Source organism: Emydura macquarii, unplaced genomic scaffold, assembly GCF_026122565.2.
Source record: "Emydura macquarii macquarii isolate MOO-44397 ecotype Brisbane River unplaced genomic scaffold, CSIRO-AGI_Emac_v2 contig_2680, whole genome shotgun sequence".
Taxonomy (NCBI): Eukaryota; Metazoa; Chordata; order Testudines; family Chelidae; genus Emydura; species Emydura macquarii.
Window position 1 is genome coordinate 2,177,233 of NW_027132817.1, and position 15,532 is coordinate 2,192,764.

At 42.8% G+C, this 15,532-nt stretch overlaps 1 protein-coding gene across 3 annotated transcripts in view; it reads right to left on the reverse strand.

Annotated features, from left to right (window-relative positions):
* The window catches only part of DST (dystonin), a 453,158-nt gene that overhangs the window by 275,879 nt on the left and 161,747 nt on the right, over window positions 1-15,532 (reverse strand). The gene's annotated exons all lie outside the window — the stretch shown is intronic.

Below are 15,532 nucleotides of genomic sequence, written 5' to 3' on the forward strand. Positions count from 1 at the left end.
CAACAGAGTGCAGTCAAAAAGCCAAAGATGCCAAACAGCATAACAGACAAATAAAGAACATTTCCTCTGATATATTTATGTGAGAGAAAGTTAAATCATTCAATTTGACACTATCAATAAACTTAGTATCCTGAATGATTTCAGGATCAGGGAGGAAACCCAGTAAAAACTCAAACCAAACTCTCTCTCCAGATGAAAAATAATTTATTTTATATTTTAAAGGAGACAAGGTCATACATTGGTAATGCTATGAAATTGGCTGTGGCAATCCTCTATGAAAATTCAATTCCCTAAGTTCAAAGGAATTTTTTTTAAAAGTGGAACCAAGTAATTTAAATACTGGACTAGAAGCCAAAGAACTGAATGAGGCTACTGCAGAGAGTCATATTTCTTAAACATTGACTACCAAGGACCATTAGAAACCTTAGTTACAAGACTACAGATAAATCTATTTTACATGGATTTAGAAAAGGAAGATTCTGCCCCAAGTAATCTCCTTGATCTTTTATACAAACAAGGTTTATCATGCCAGGACATAAGGCATGATTTATGTTATTTTTTCAAAAGGCTGTTAGCAGGCTGTAACAGAATCCTAGCTTTAAATTCAGCATGTAATTGTGGGAATAATCACACTTGCCAAAATTCTCCCACATGACTAGTCTGTGAGACAAGGCTGCTCTCTCTCTTGAACTGTTTGATTACTGCCTATGTACTATATAGCTTTCCCAGACTTTTCTCGTGACGAACCTAAGTGCAGTTCAATATACGATACCCTGTTCCAACCAGATATTTTACATGCCAATACAATTTTAGAACATGTAAGGATCTTGGCATTTTCCATTACCACACTGAAGTTGAGCAAAAGAGAACCCCCTTTTTCTACCATCAACATTTCTCTTACAGGGATACTCTCAGGACTGACTGGCTCCACATTTATATTATTTTTAAAATTACATTTTGTTTATACTCATTCCTAAAATAAATCTTTCTGTCCCTCAAAAATAAAAAAGGCTGCAGCACAATTAAACTGCTAGGTACACTCCTGGAATAGCAAACCTAGGGCATTGGATTTCTCCACCATTGCAAGTGAATAAGTGCATGTAATACAAGCACATTGGTATAGATGGCGCTGTTTCTCCACTCTTTGCCTGTGCTCCTCTTACATACAGTAAAGGCATTGAAATATACACAAATCCTGCTCTCCAATCTGTTCACAAGAATGGGGTAGACAGGTAGGGCAAAGGAGACAGACAGCATGAAGGATACACGTGTGCTCACCTTTTTTCTGTATGCCTACATGCTGGCAAGCTAAACTTGAGTCCAATTTTAGACCTAGTGGCCTTGACAGTGTCTCTTTAAACTCACTTGCACTATTTGTCTTTCTAGACTTAGTTGGTAACCTTTTCCCTAGTGAGTGTTTAAAATACAGAGTGAAAATCATTCTGACTTAATTCCATATTTCAGAGTAATTTCCTAGCTATGTGACTCTGTCCTTGTTGAACTCCTCAAAAGCATGAACAGTTAATCTCATTCCACTTCACAAAGTTCCTCCATAATTTCAAATGCTTTTACTAAGTACCTTTAAAGTATTGTCTTCTACAATGACAGCAAATTCAAACTCTTGAACCTTTCTTCATAACAATGTCTCTAAGCCAGGAACGATGCTGGTTGCCCCACATTACACTCACCTACCTGCTTTGTACATCAGCAACACTGGATTTACATTCTACCCCTTTGTCAATCCACCACAATATTCTTGTATGGATAGCTTAACATTTTTCATTTTTACTATAACCTCTACATCGCTTCCAGGTCTTTTGTCCTTTCTAGTTAGGATTGTTGCCCCCAGTCTTACTATTTTGCATTTTCTCCATTACTCTAAATATCTCTTACAAAGTCCTGTCATAGAAAACATACAAATCTTTGTGCTTTAAGGTAAATATTATCTTGCTCTATTTCCAACATTGGTGCTGTTAACAAATTCGTTCTTACATTTATATTTATGAAATGCGATCAGCCATTCTCATAGGCCCCAAATCAGCAAATACTTAAGTATATGTGCATCACATTAAGCAATGGAATTTATATACGATCGGGTATAAGTACCACGCTGGATTAGGGCCTTAGTACAAGTATGATGTCTGAAATGTAATAGTTAAACAAAACAAAAGCTTTACCAATTGGCTCCATGACAGAAAGAGAGCTATTTCAATTCTCTAGCTCACCCACAGAACAAAAGAGCCTCAGATCCATTCAATTCACACATCTCAAACCTTTATAAGCAGAGAGCTTGACAGATCAATAAACTCGGTTTCTGCCAAACCAGTCGCAACAGTGAGTTCCAAAGTCAAAGTCTAGTAATTGAAATTTTTTTCTCAAATCCCATTAATTTAAAGTCTGCAAGCTGTTAGATTGAGCTGCTCAGCTGATATCAGCTCAACTGCCTTGGTACCTAAGGGGAGAGGTGGCCTCTAACATAACCAGAATTCAAACTACACAGAGGTTAATAGGTCAAAATCAACACCTGATAATCCTGGGAACTATGGCCAGGCTACACAGAACCATTATGTACGTGGCCACTACCTTTTGCATTAGCTAATTACTGTCAATCAAATAATTTAAAACAATCATAATGTTCCCAGAACCAATGACAGTAGAACCTCAGAGTACGAACACCAGAGTTATGAACTGACCAGTTAACACACACACCTCATTTGGAACCAGAGTGTGCAATTCAGGCAGTAGAGAAAAAAAAAAAAAGAGAAAAAAAAGTACAATACTATGTTCAACACTAACTACTAAAAAAAATTAAGGAAAACTTTTTAAAAAAGATTTGATAAGGCGAGGAAACTGTTTCTGTGCTTGTTTCATTTTAATTAAAATGTTTAAAAGCAGTGTTTCTCTTCTGCATAGTTAAGTTTCAAAGCTGTATTAAGTCAATGGTCAGTAGAAAACTTTTGAAAGAAAAACCATAACGTTTTGTTCAAAGTTATGAACAACCTCCATTCCCGAGGGGTTCATATCTCTGAGGTTCTGCTTTACTGAAATACCCCATTTGTCATCCTTTACTTGCTGGACAAGCTGCAATTATAAGTGATTTGTTTTTAGGTTTTACACAACAATTTCTTTCATCCTTTTTCTGCAACTCTTTACCTTAGCACATAGGCTCTGATGTTGTAAATTATCAAAGCCTTTTTTAAATATAGCATAACAACAACAATAATAAATTCTAGGAATTCAAATTAGTTAACAAGGACTTTTGCTCAGAAAATCTACACCAACTCTCTTGGCAATCACTATCCATTGCTTAGATAAAATCATGTAATATTGTGTTAGATATTTCTCTATAGTCAACTTAAAAGAACACAATCAATTTGAAAACTAATCTGTTTAAAAATCAGTTAAAAGTTTCAATTACTACACCTGCCTCTGAATCCCACTCCCAATTCTGGTAAGATCACAATCACATTTTCCTATATTTAAAAATACTTTTTCTCTCCCCTCATCATGCGTGAAAGAAATTGAATCAGTTAGCAATCGTTTCCTTATCCTGTGCAAGGCAGTTTCCAAATACAGAGTAAGACACATTCCCTGCCCCAGTACCTGTAAAGGATAATAATGCTATCAGAAGTGTGATCCCCATATAGTATGTTTCATTCTGTATTTTTTTATTAACTGAAATACATAAATGCAACAGATACAAATCCATAGATGAAAGTTTTACGATATTAATTTAGGTTATAGACAGAAGCATCCCACTAGCTCTGGTACCAGAAGACTTTACCAAAACAGCACCTAAATCTACAGACAGTTCTGACTGAACATGAGGAGTGGAGGGAGTATGCCAGGGCATGTGCGCTTGGTGACTTAGTGCAAACTTACCAGTGCTCCCAACTCACATCACTAATTCTTACACAGTGCACCATTTTCTTCCTGGCAGGTGCACCCCCTTTACTCGTTTCCCACCTCATAATCCCTTTTTCAGATATGCAGCTGCAGATTTGTTTATAAATCTCCTGCTAAAATCCCCCATTTAATTTTATATTTAGATTTTAAAATTGTCAGTATTTGCTTCACAATCACCTTTTCACTTGCTCATTTAATGTATACCTGCAGCATACTGATAAAAAAGATAACTGAACTGTGGGATGCCATCAGATTTGAAGATAAAACTGTAACATTTATTTTATTTTAATAAACATTAAATAAACAAACATTTAATAAACATTAAAACTGTAAATAAAACTGTAACATTTATTTTGCCCCTTATAAAATGTGTGTTAGTCACAAGGGCAGAAAGAAAGGGACATATAAATAGATTAATAAAGAATGTCAACCAAACATTAGCAAGTTTCACATTACAGCCCAGCCTGTTGTTGTGGTACTACAGAACACTACAAGAGAAACTGTGGGACTGAAAATCAATAAAGAGGAAGACTTAACTAGAGTAACAAAATCACAAATATAAGTCTTACAAAATATCTTTGAAGAGATGAACTATGAGAATTCAATGCTTGAAAACTATTGCCAGAGGACTGCTGGATGGAGCTGTAATAGTGTAACTAATCAAGAATAAATTGTTTAAATTACTAACTGGAATGTTAATGGACTCCTATCAAAAGCTAAAAGTTATGAGAACTTTAAAGGATGTAAGGCAAATATTATTACATGTCTAGACTGGACACCTTTAAGAAGTAAGCAAATAACACACTGACTCGAATACAGTATTTCCTATATATAGGGCCTGATTCTGCATTCCTTGCATACCCAAAACTTCCCTTCACTTCAACAAGAGGTGTGTGTGTGTATGTAAGATATGCAGAACCCTGCCCTCTTGGAATGTACACCACAATAGCTTTACTCACAAAGCATGAGAAAGCAACTGTGAAATTAGAAAATGACTGAGTACTGTAACCATATCTCATTTTTGAAAAGCTGAACAACATGCAAGCCAAATCATATCACCTTGTTGAGGTCTATGCTGGTAAAATATGAGGTCAACAGGTAAATCTTTACTCTGGTTAAAGCACTTGACTTCAATAGTAGTTTTGCTTGAGAAATTAGCTAGAAATTAGAAGCCAGGCTTCCAATATTATTTGTCTTTCTTTAAATTGAGATTCTTATTCTTTAAACCCATAATGAAGCTATACATTTACCTAAGTGATTAGATACTCAAATCACAGTGGGTACCTTTAAAAAGTCAACATTTGCTTCTCCTTGGGTTATAAATGGGTTTAATTCTAGGCTCCATTCTTTCCTTATGCTCACTTCTACAGTCACACTCACTTAGTGTTACTGAGAGCAGAAATGGGCCCTTTAAGTATAGGAAATATAGCTGTGGAGTAAAATACTGTGATATGGTAAATGTTAGATGTTTGATGTTACTTTTTATAGTGTACTAATATAGCAACCTATGCTACTCCCATTGGCACCAATGGCACAGTTTACATTAGCTCCAGTGGGAGCAGGATCAAGACAGTATATTTCTAAACTAATAAATAAATGAGTAGTTAAATTTGCATAGATCAGAAGTGGATCAATAACAAAGTATGTAATTCAATGAATAATTTAACAATTAATTAAAAAAACAACACTTAATTGCAGATGGTACAATTATATCTTATCTGTTCAAACCGGAAGGAGATAAATAATTAAATTTTAATTAATTTCCATGCTAAGCAAGTCATAATTGCAAATAATAAACCCACAAAAAGAGAATGAATTAATAAATTAATATATTAGCCTACTATAGATAAGTGTATTAGTGCTGAGAAAATAAGAAACAATTAACTTATATATCATAATGGTTAATTTAACTCTCACTAGGAGTCCAATTATTATACCTACTGAAACAAACATTCTTGCTTATAACATAATGTAACTTTCCAAATTTCTCACTATATGTGGATAATATGACCTCACTGGCCTGCAGACACTGACCGAGAACGTTGATACTTGTCAAAATCAAATGTAGGTTGATTAGCTGAGGCCACAGAATGGAAAAAGGAAGTATGGACAAACAAGTAACCCATTGAATGAACACTAAAAGCTAAATTCTTCTTTCATATACAGCCAGGAAGCTTCATTTAGCCCTTGGTGTCAGTATTAGGTGGGATGCGGAACTCTTTCCAGGCTTCTGTATAAGTCTTTAGGTATTGTTAGTGAGGGAGAATTTACACTCCTTTTCAAAAGTACAGCTGTACTTCTTCACTTGGCTAAGTATTTTATTTTTTACACTAACTAGAGTTAAAAAGGAGTACCTTAGGTTATAAGGAAGTTACTGACATGATTCTATAATCACATATCCATGTAATGGGCAATTATATGGGCAAAAAAACTGACATGACATAGCAAAGATTCCAGGCTAACTGTTACCTAGGAACCTTCCACACTGCAGCTAAGCACACAGCCAACAATTAGGTAAAAATATTATTTGTGCTGAAGGTTCTGCTCCCATCAGACTTTACTCAATCACATGATATGTTTGTGCATCTAATTTACATTTATTCATTTCTATTAAAGCAACTGAGCACCTACATAAAATTAGTGATGAAAGAAAATAATAACCATTGTCAGAAGATACACTCAAACGGAGCAAAAGTGTTGCACTCTGTAGAAATATACATTTATTTAACATATGTTGTAAGGCTAGCTAGCATCTTTCTTTCAGTGACTCCATCTTAATCCCAATTCCTAATGGAGTTTGCATATATTAAAAGTGATCAAATTAACCTCAGACTTTCTGTATAATTTTTATTTATTTAGTGTGCAGGCAGATTTTACTGATGTGTGTTATAATTTGCAGGCCTCTACAATTCTGTATAATCTCATACTCTGAATCAGCTCCTGGCATTCTGTAGGAATGCCTCACAATTAACCAGTCATCATTCTAAACATTCTCTAAAATTCTAACAATCCATCAACCTGCAATAAAGTCCTGAGATTGATGTTGATCTGCTTCTCAAACAGAAGTGCATTCTGTGAAGCAAAATGGAGATGCTATGGATTTTACTTCCGAGTGACAGCATATCAAATAATCAGGATACACAATGTGGTGATGGACCCTGAGACCAGCATGCAAATTCACAGAGAAAAGCAAGAAAGAGCAAGGCAAATATGCTTTAAACCAATAACAGCTGATTACAAATTTGCTCAGGAATTTATTCTTACATTCTTTTGAGAGAAGATGGGACTCAAAGGAAAAATTCCAGCCGGACAAGAGCTTTGAAGTGAAGACTAACCACATAATAGATAGGTTAATGCAGAGAAACTAAAACTTTTCTTCCTCTGCTGAGAAGCCAGTAGGTCGTGCTTAACTATTGAAACATAGGAAAGGACAAAACAAAAGGCTGAATTCTCAGCTATGCCCCATAAATAAGTGGTGAGCAAAGCCGAAGAGAATAGGCACAAAGAGCTGTATGTGGGCTCTCTGTTCCTTGGATAGGTTTTCAACTGGCCTCATCCCCAGCATAGTTTAGAGCAGCCCCAGGAGTGCTATGAATTATGCAAATTTGTAACAGCTCTCCAGGGGCCGTTATGCTGACAGGGGTTACCAGAACACAACACGCTCAGGCCACACACCCCACATCCCTGCCACACCAGCTGAGAAGAATCCTTATCTGCTCAGTTAGGGCAGCTTGCTGGTCCTTTGCCAGAAGTCCTTCTTCTCAGTTTTTTCCCTCATATACACAAAATTCAAACTTGAATTTATAAAACGTGTTTTGAAAATGAAGAGCTATAGGATGGGGGCTTTTAAAACGTGGTCCTCAGTGTTAGGCCAACAACGAGTGCTTTGGAAAACCCCACCCATTAAAATAAGTACAATATAAATATTTCTAAAGCCAAAATGTGTGTTTAACACGTCTGTGTTTATTTGTTCCAGAGCAGTAGCTATATTAGTCTGTACACAGCAAAAACAACAAGAGTCCTGTAGCACTTTAAAGACTAACAAATTAAATTTCCGTAGGCATAACCTTTCGTGGGCTGTAACCCTGATGAAGTGGGTTACAGCCCACAAAAGCTTATGCCTGCAGAAATTAAATTTGTTACTCTTTAAAGTGCTACAGGACTCTCGTTGTTTTTGTGTTTATCTGGAATTTTCAAAATGAAGCTAACTGCATACTGAAAAGAAAATACTGCTGACCAATGTTATCCATTTTGATAAGCTGCAGTGTACTTGCAGTGCAAACTTTCAGCAAGGAAATGTTTACACTGTATTGGAATGGTCCCTGTCAAGCTAAATGTCCACCTACACATTTCATGAAGTTATTGATCCCAGTGGCCTCATGCAATCCATGTGCTATATTAGGGATATTAACAGGAACCCGACAGTCAGGTTTCTATTATATGTTCAATCTTTGCAGTATTACAAAGCACAACAACAATCAACAAAGCACTGTCTTTGTTCTGGTATATTACTGTTATGGCATTTTGTACAATTGTAGAATTTTAATAAATATGAAAAACAATCACAGAACAAGTTTTGTAAGTGTATTGTGCAACAGGTACACCTGACTGTCACTGAGACCTAAAATAGTGATTTCTTGGACAATTTCTATCAAATCTGTGCAGGGATATAGCCAGTAAGTCCAGGATCCTGATGGCAGCAATAGTGGAGGACATGGTGTTCCAGCCATGTGGTAGACAGCTGCTGATGTACGGGTGCCACCCTGCTTCTTCAACGATTATAAAGAGTTTCTCTACAACCCCTTCACCAAGTAGAAATGGTAAGACTGAAATGTGTTTCATTTTTCATTTTTTGGAGGGGATATTTTGGAGTTCAAGTGCTGTATGTTTGTGTTTGTTTTGACAGTACGGAACTCTAAAAATATTCATCTAATTGCCTTTTGCTATCTTGCACTAAAACCCTATTTTTCAATATTTCTGTCATTATTTCTGAAACCCTAGACCACCTTATTTAAAAATATCAAATTTATGCTTTGGGGGCAGGAATGTGTTGTTGCAAAAAAATCTTTTTTTAAAATATGTGTTTCAGAAAGGAGCTACAGAAGGGGGGGAGGCAAAGTGGCCTTATTCTCTCACTCTTACTCCTTCCTATAATACTACTCTGATCCCCTACTACTCATTTTTTCTTTCCTCATCCTTCTCATTTCAACCCTGTGGTATGACCCTCTTTTTTTTTTTTTTTTTTTTAATTTTTCCCTGTCTACTTAGGCATCAGGGGCCTCAGAACCAATTCTGACTGAAGTCAGGAAACAGTCTTTGGCTCCAAAGGGAACTGACTCTCACCCCAAGTGCTTAGGACCATTTTAACAGATATCTGAGAAGGAAACCTTTGTCCCACAAATTTATCCAATCCACTCTGGTGTGTCAGCTGTTGACTATTCACTACAGAAAAAACAAGGTTATTTACCAGTAACTGATGTTCCTCAAGATGTGTTGCTCATGTCCATTCCACTATCAGTGTGCATGCTCTGTGCACGGTTACCCAGAACTTTTTTCCCCTTAGCAGATCCTGCAGGGCCGGCTCCGGCGCCCCCTGGAGCCCCACGCACATGATGTGGAATATAAGGCACTGCCAGCCCTACACCCGCTCAGTCCCTTCTTTCTGCCAACTCCGGCAGTGGGGACGGGGGTGGGTTGTGGAATGGACATGAGCAACACATCTCAAAGAACATCAGTCACTGGTAAGTAACTTTGTTTTCTTCTTCGAGTGATTGCTCAGGTCCATTCCATTATAGGTGACTAACAAGCAATATCTTTGGAGGTGGGTAGGAGTTACCGGTGAGCTCCCCTCAGCAGCGCTCTGCCGAATCCCGTATCCTCTCTCGCCTGCTGGATGATGGCGTAGTGGGACCTGAAGGTATGCACCGATGACCAGGTGGCGGCTTTGCAGATGTCCTGCTGGGGCACTCTCTCCAGGAAGGCTGTAGATGAGGCTTGAACTCTGGTTGAGTGTGCTGTGATGGTTCCCGGTAGCAGCACCTTCGCCTGTTCGTAGCAGAACCTGATGCATGATGTAATTCACAAGGAGATGTGGTGGGTGGAGACAGGTGAGCCTTTCATCCGGTCAGCCACTGCAACAAAAAGCTGTGTCCATTTCCAGAACAGCTTTGTACACTCGATGTAGAAGGCCAGGGCTCGTCTCATGCCCAGCGAATGCCATCTCCTCTCCTCCTCCGAATCGTGTGCTTTGGGAAAAAACATGGGGAGAAAAATATCTTGGTTACAATGAAATTGGGAAACCACCTTGGGCAGGAAGGCCAGATGTGGCCTCAGCTGAACATTGTCCTTATAGAATACTGTATAAGGGGGCTCCGAGGTCAAGGCCCTAATCTTGAAGATCCTCCTGGCTGAGGTAATGGCCACCAGGAAGGCTATCTTCCATGAAAGCAGAAGCAGAGGACATGAAGCTATGGGTTTGAAGGGGGGCTTTGTCTTGAGAGGACAAGGTTGAGATCCCAAGGAGGCACCAGGTCACGGACCTGTGGATAAAGCCTCTCCACCCCCTTGAGGAACCTGACCGACATGGGATGGGAGAACAGCGATCTCCCCTCTAGTGGCTGATGGAAGGCCGAAATGGCCGCCAGGTGACCTTCAACAAGGCCAGCGCCAGACCCTGGAGCTTTAGCTGGAGTAGGTACTCCAGGATCACCTGTATAGGCAAGAGCCTGGGCAGAATACCCCGGGACTGCGCCCAACAGGTAAACCGCCTCCACTTAGCCCGATAAACGACCTGTTTGGAAGGTTTCCTGCTGCCAAGCAGGACTTGCTGGACCTGCACCGAGCAGGCTCTCTCTCCCTCCGTCAGCCACAGAGCCTCCAGGCCATGAGGTGCAGGGAATCCAGGTCCGGGTGCAACAGGCGATCGTAGTCCTGGGATAGAAGGTCATGCTGCCTCAGGAGCTCCAGGGGTGGGGCGATCGAAAGGTCCAAGCAGCAAGCTGAACCAGTGCTGTTTCAGCCAAGCCTGAGCAATGAGTATAATGTTCACCCTGTCCCTATTCATTTTCAGCAGGACCTTGGGTAGGAGTGGAATGGTGGAAACGCATACATGAGGGTCCCCATCCAGTCCATGAGGAACGCATCGGAAATCAATCCAGTCTCGCGACCCCGGAGCGAGCAGAACCTCGGACACTTCGTGTTCCTAGGCCAATGCAAATAGGTCCAGTTGGGGAATGCTCCACTTCTGGAAGATCATAGCCACCACCTCTGGGTGCAACGACCAGACATGGCGGGGTAGAAACAACCTGCTGAGGTGATCTGCCTCCCAGGAGATGAGAGGCAAAGTTCCACAGATGGATAGCTTCCTCGCAGAGGGCCGAGGAGTGCACTCCCCCCTGCCTGTTTATGTAAAACATGGCTGCGGTGTTGTCCGTCAGCACCTGCACCACTCTGCCTGTCAGGAATCGGAGGAACACCTTGCATGCTAGGCGAATGGCCCTCAGCTCCTTCACGTTGATGTGCAGGAGCCTCTCCTCCCACAACCAGAGCCCCTGAGTGTCTAGGTTGGTGCTGATGTGGGCTTCCCATCCTACATCCGATGCGTTGGAAATTAGGGTGACCAACAGGACCAGTTCCCTGAATGGAACACCCTTCATCACTGCCTTGGGAGACTGCCACCAGTTTAGGGAGGCTAAGACTGGTGGGGGAACTGTGACCAAGCCCAACCATGCCTGAAGCGGTCTGAGCCTCAGGCGAGCTAGTCTGTTTGTTTATGAGCTCCACTGCTGCATGTGGAGAAAGTGAGAGTCACGCTCTCCTGCACTTGGGACCTGGACCTGCCCCAGATCAGCCTATCATCCAGGTAAGGAAAAATTTGCACACCCTTTCATCTCAGGTGGGCAGCCAATGCCACCATGCACTTGGTGAACACCCTTGGAGCCGAAGATAGGCCAAAGGGTAGGGCAGTAAACTGTTAATGGGAGCCAGCCACTGTGAAATGGAGAAAGCGCCTGTGGCTGGGGAGAAGAGACACATGAAAGTATGCGTCCTTGAGATCGAGGGCGGCATACCAGTCTCCTGGATCAAGGGAAGGGATTATAGAGGCTAGGGAGACAATGCGAAACCTGAGTCGTTTGACATATTTGTTTAGACGACGGAGGTCTAATATGGGTCTCAGACCCCCCTTCGCCGTGGGGATGAGGAAGTACCTCGAATAGAACCCTTTCCCCCTTCTCCCCTGAGGGACCATTTCCACCACTCCCAGGTTGAGGAGGGTGTCCACCTCCTGCAAGAAGTGTTGCTCATGAGCGGGGTCCCTGAAGAGGGACGGAGGGGGAGACTTGTTGGGGAGGGTAGATGTAAACTGTAAGGCATAGCCCCCCAAGACTATCCCAAGGACCCAATGGTCCAAAGTGATTTTTGCCCATTTGGGATAGAAGGGCCTTAACCTGTTTAGGAAGGGGTAGGGCGGATCCAGGAGAGCCGTCAGGGTCCCACCCTCAGGTGCACCATCAAAATTGTCTCCTCTGGTTGCCTGACCTCCTGGGGGGCCCCTGCTGGAGAGCTGAGTACAAGCTGGGGGGCTGGTTTCTCCTTCTAAATCCCCTATTCCTATAGGGTTCAAAAAGCCTGGGCGGAGGCCTTGGCCGCTGCTGCTGCGCCTGGGGCCGTGACTGACACCTGGAAAGCTGGGGAGTGTAAAGGCCCAGGGAGCGAAGCATGGCCCTGGAGTCCTTCAGACCGTGCAACTTTGCATCCATCTGGCCAGAGAATAGGGCCGACCCATCAAAGGGGAGGTCCTGAATAGACTGCTGCACCTACTGGAATAGGCCCGAGGATTGCAGCCACGAGCACCTTCTCATACAGATGGCAGAGGCTATGGCCCTGCCCACTGAGTCAGCAGCGTCACAGGACAGCCGGAGCGCTGCCCTAGCTATTGTGGTTCCTTCCTCCATGATGGTGCTAAAGTCTGCGGCCTGGTCTTGGGCCAGAGCCTCAGCGAACCGCCTGAGGGAGTCCCACAGGTTGAAATTATATCTGCCCAGGAGGGCCTGATGGCTGGCAATCCTGAACTGCAGGCTTGCCGAGGAATAAACTTTTCTCCCAAACAAGTCCAGCTTCTTATTGTCCTTATTTTTGGGATTGGACCCTGGCTGACCTTGTCTGTCTCGCTGGTTAGTTGCACCTACTACCAGGGTTCCTGGGGTGGCGTGAGTGAATAAATACTCAAACCCTTCGGAGCGGGAGCTGTCTGAGGCTGCCTGGCAGACCTCGACCGGTGCTGCCTCCTGGCATGCGCTGCCTCCAGTGCTGGGGATCGATGTCGGCGCCGAGAGGGAGACTCCATGTCCTGTGCCAGAGCAGGTCGGCTCAACGACGCTGACCTGGAGCGACTGCTGGGGGAGTGGCTCTGCTCTACCCCTGGAGACCGTCCAGCGGGAGATCTTCCTCCCCGTACCGGGGATCTCCACCGCCATTCAGGGGGACCCAATGCGGGTTCCCCCCGTGACACCGGCCCCTTCTCCCTCAGCAGAGGAGGGGGCTGATGTGGCGTAGGCAAGGCCAACGAGGCTCTTGCCGCCTGAAAAGCCTCCAGGGTCGATGGCGTCAGCAGGGGCAAATTCCCATTCCCAGGAGTCGGGGAATGCTCCCTGACCGGGGATGCAGGCACCGGAGAAGACTCGACGGGCTGGGTCCAGTGCATCTCCACACTTGACCCTGCCTGTACCGACGGCGCAGGGGAGTGTCCACGCTCCACACGCTGCTTCTTCCTCTTTGGTGCCGGCGACGTTGCACAGTGCCAAGTCAAGGCCGGTGCCGGCGGTGCTCTCTGTACTGAGGTCATGCTCGGTGCTGAGGTGGAGCAGGCCGGCTCGGATGCCAGGCGGAGCACTGCCTCCATCAAAAGAGCTTTCAACCGGATTTCTCGGTCCTTTTGAGTCCTCGGTTTAAAAGCCCTGCAGATCTTACACTTCTTTTTCCTATGGGCTTCCCCCAAGTACTTAAGGCAGCAGTCGTGGCGGTCGCTGAGCAGGAAAGCCTTCCTGCAGGAGGCACATGGCTTGAATCCTGGCGACTGGGGCATGGCCCGGCCGCTCTAAGTCCCCACAGGGACTTGCCTTATCTCTAACTATTCTTAATAACACTTAACAACTACTTAACTAACTAAAACTAACTTAGAATATCAAACAAGTCCAAACAAGGGGACTAGTACTTGCTGAGATACATCACGGGCGGAAAGAAGGAACTGAGGGGGCGTAGGGCCGAGAGCGCCTCATATACCACGGCATGTACGTGGGAATTCAGGGGGTGCCAGAGCCGGCCCTAAGGGATCTGCTAAGGGGAAAAAAGTTCCGGGTAACCGTGCACGGAAGAGTGCACACACCTATAGTGGAATGGACACGAGGAAGTACTCGAAGAAGTAGTAATGTGATTTAATATACTACTCATTGCTGTAGAAAAATCAAAACACTTGTTGCACCACAAAAATATTTCAAGCAGTAAAAGCTCGAGGCCTTTATCCCAATATTACACTGTGGCTGGTACTGAATGAAGTGAATGCTCTTCTGAACTAACAAACAACGTGAGTTTTGTTAAGAAACAAAGCTCCACAATCAATTTTTAAACAGTATTCTAATCAGCTTTTTCAGATTGATATTGAACTGAAAAAAAAGGAATGTCAGCGTTATAAAATATTTTATGGCAATCCCTTTGACTATAGTAACTGTGATATACGTAGATGTTTTGAACAGTGTACTTTTAATTTGCAATTAATAAAATTTTTTTACTTATGAGCCTAGATCTAAATTAGGTAGCTCAGGAATTTCTAAAGTGTCTAAAAGGTGTCTGTCACGGTAATACTTATGCCCCTAGCTCAGCAACGCACTTAATCACATGCTTAATTTTAACAACAGGCCTGGGTTTTCTGCTGAATAGGAAGGGGATTACTCTCAGAACTTGTCCACATGGAGATGGGTGCACAGCAAGCCTGGGTGTATAGCACGCCAAGCACTAAGTCACGGTTGTGGACACTGCTGCTGTGTGGCAGGCTAGAGCACTGTACATTCACATCCTGGCTTGCCACGCACTAAGTCTCCATGTGGACAAGCCCTCAGTCTTAAAGTTCAGCATGTGCTTCGGTGCTTTGAATCCAGGCCTAAGTGCCAAGATTTTATATACCTGGATATAATTAAAGGGACAGTGTAAATGTTTCCCTCCCCCTTCTTAGGGTCCCACCAAATTTTCAGGGCTATCCACTGGATGACTGATAACAGGAGTTCAATGCCAAACCCCCAGAGCACTCCTACCGGAAGGATCACACTTTTGACTTACTCCTACTAAATCTGTTTGGGATGTACACAGAGCAGATGTAAAAGTGTGACAGTTCCCTAAGGACATTCCGTCAGAAGGAAAGAACAGGTTAATTTCTCCTGGGGAGAAAGGAGAAGGAGGAAAGCGTAGCAATAAAGGAGAAGGGAAAAGAAGGAAGAAAGGAAGCAGCAAAAAGAAAGGGAGAAGAGGAAAGGAGAAGATGAAGGAAAGATGCGGAAAGTCCCCACACTTATAATCAGGATTACATATCACTGTCACACTCAAATGCGTCTCTTGGCCCCTGTGTATCTTCTCT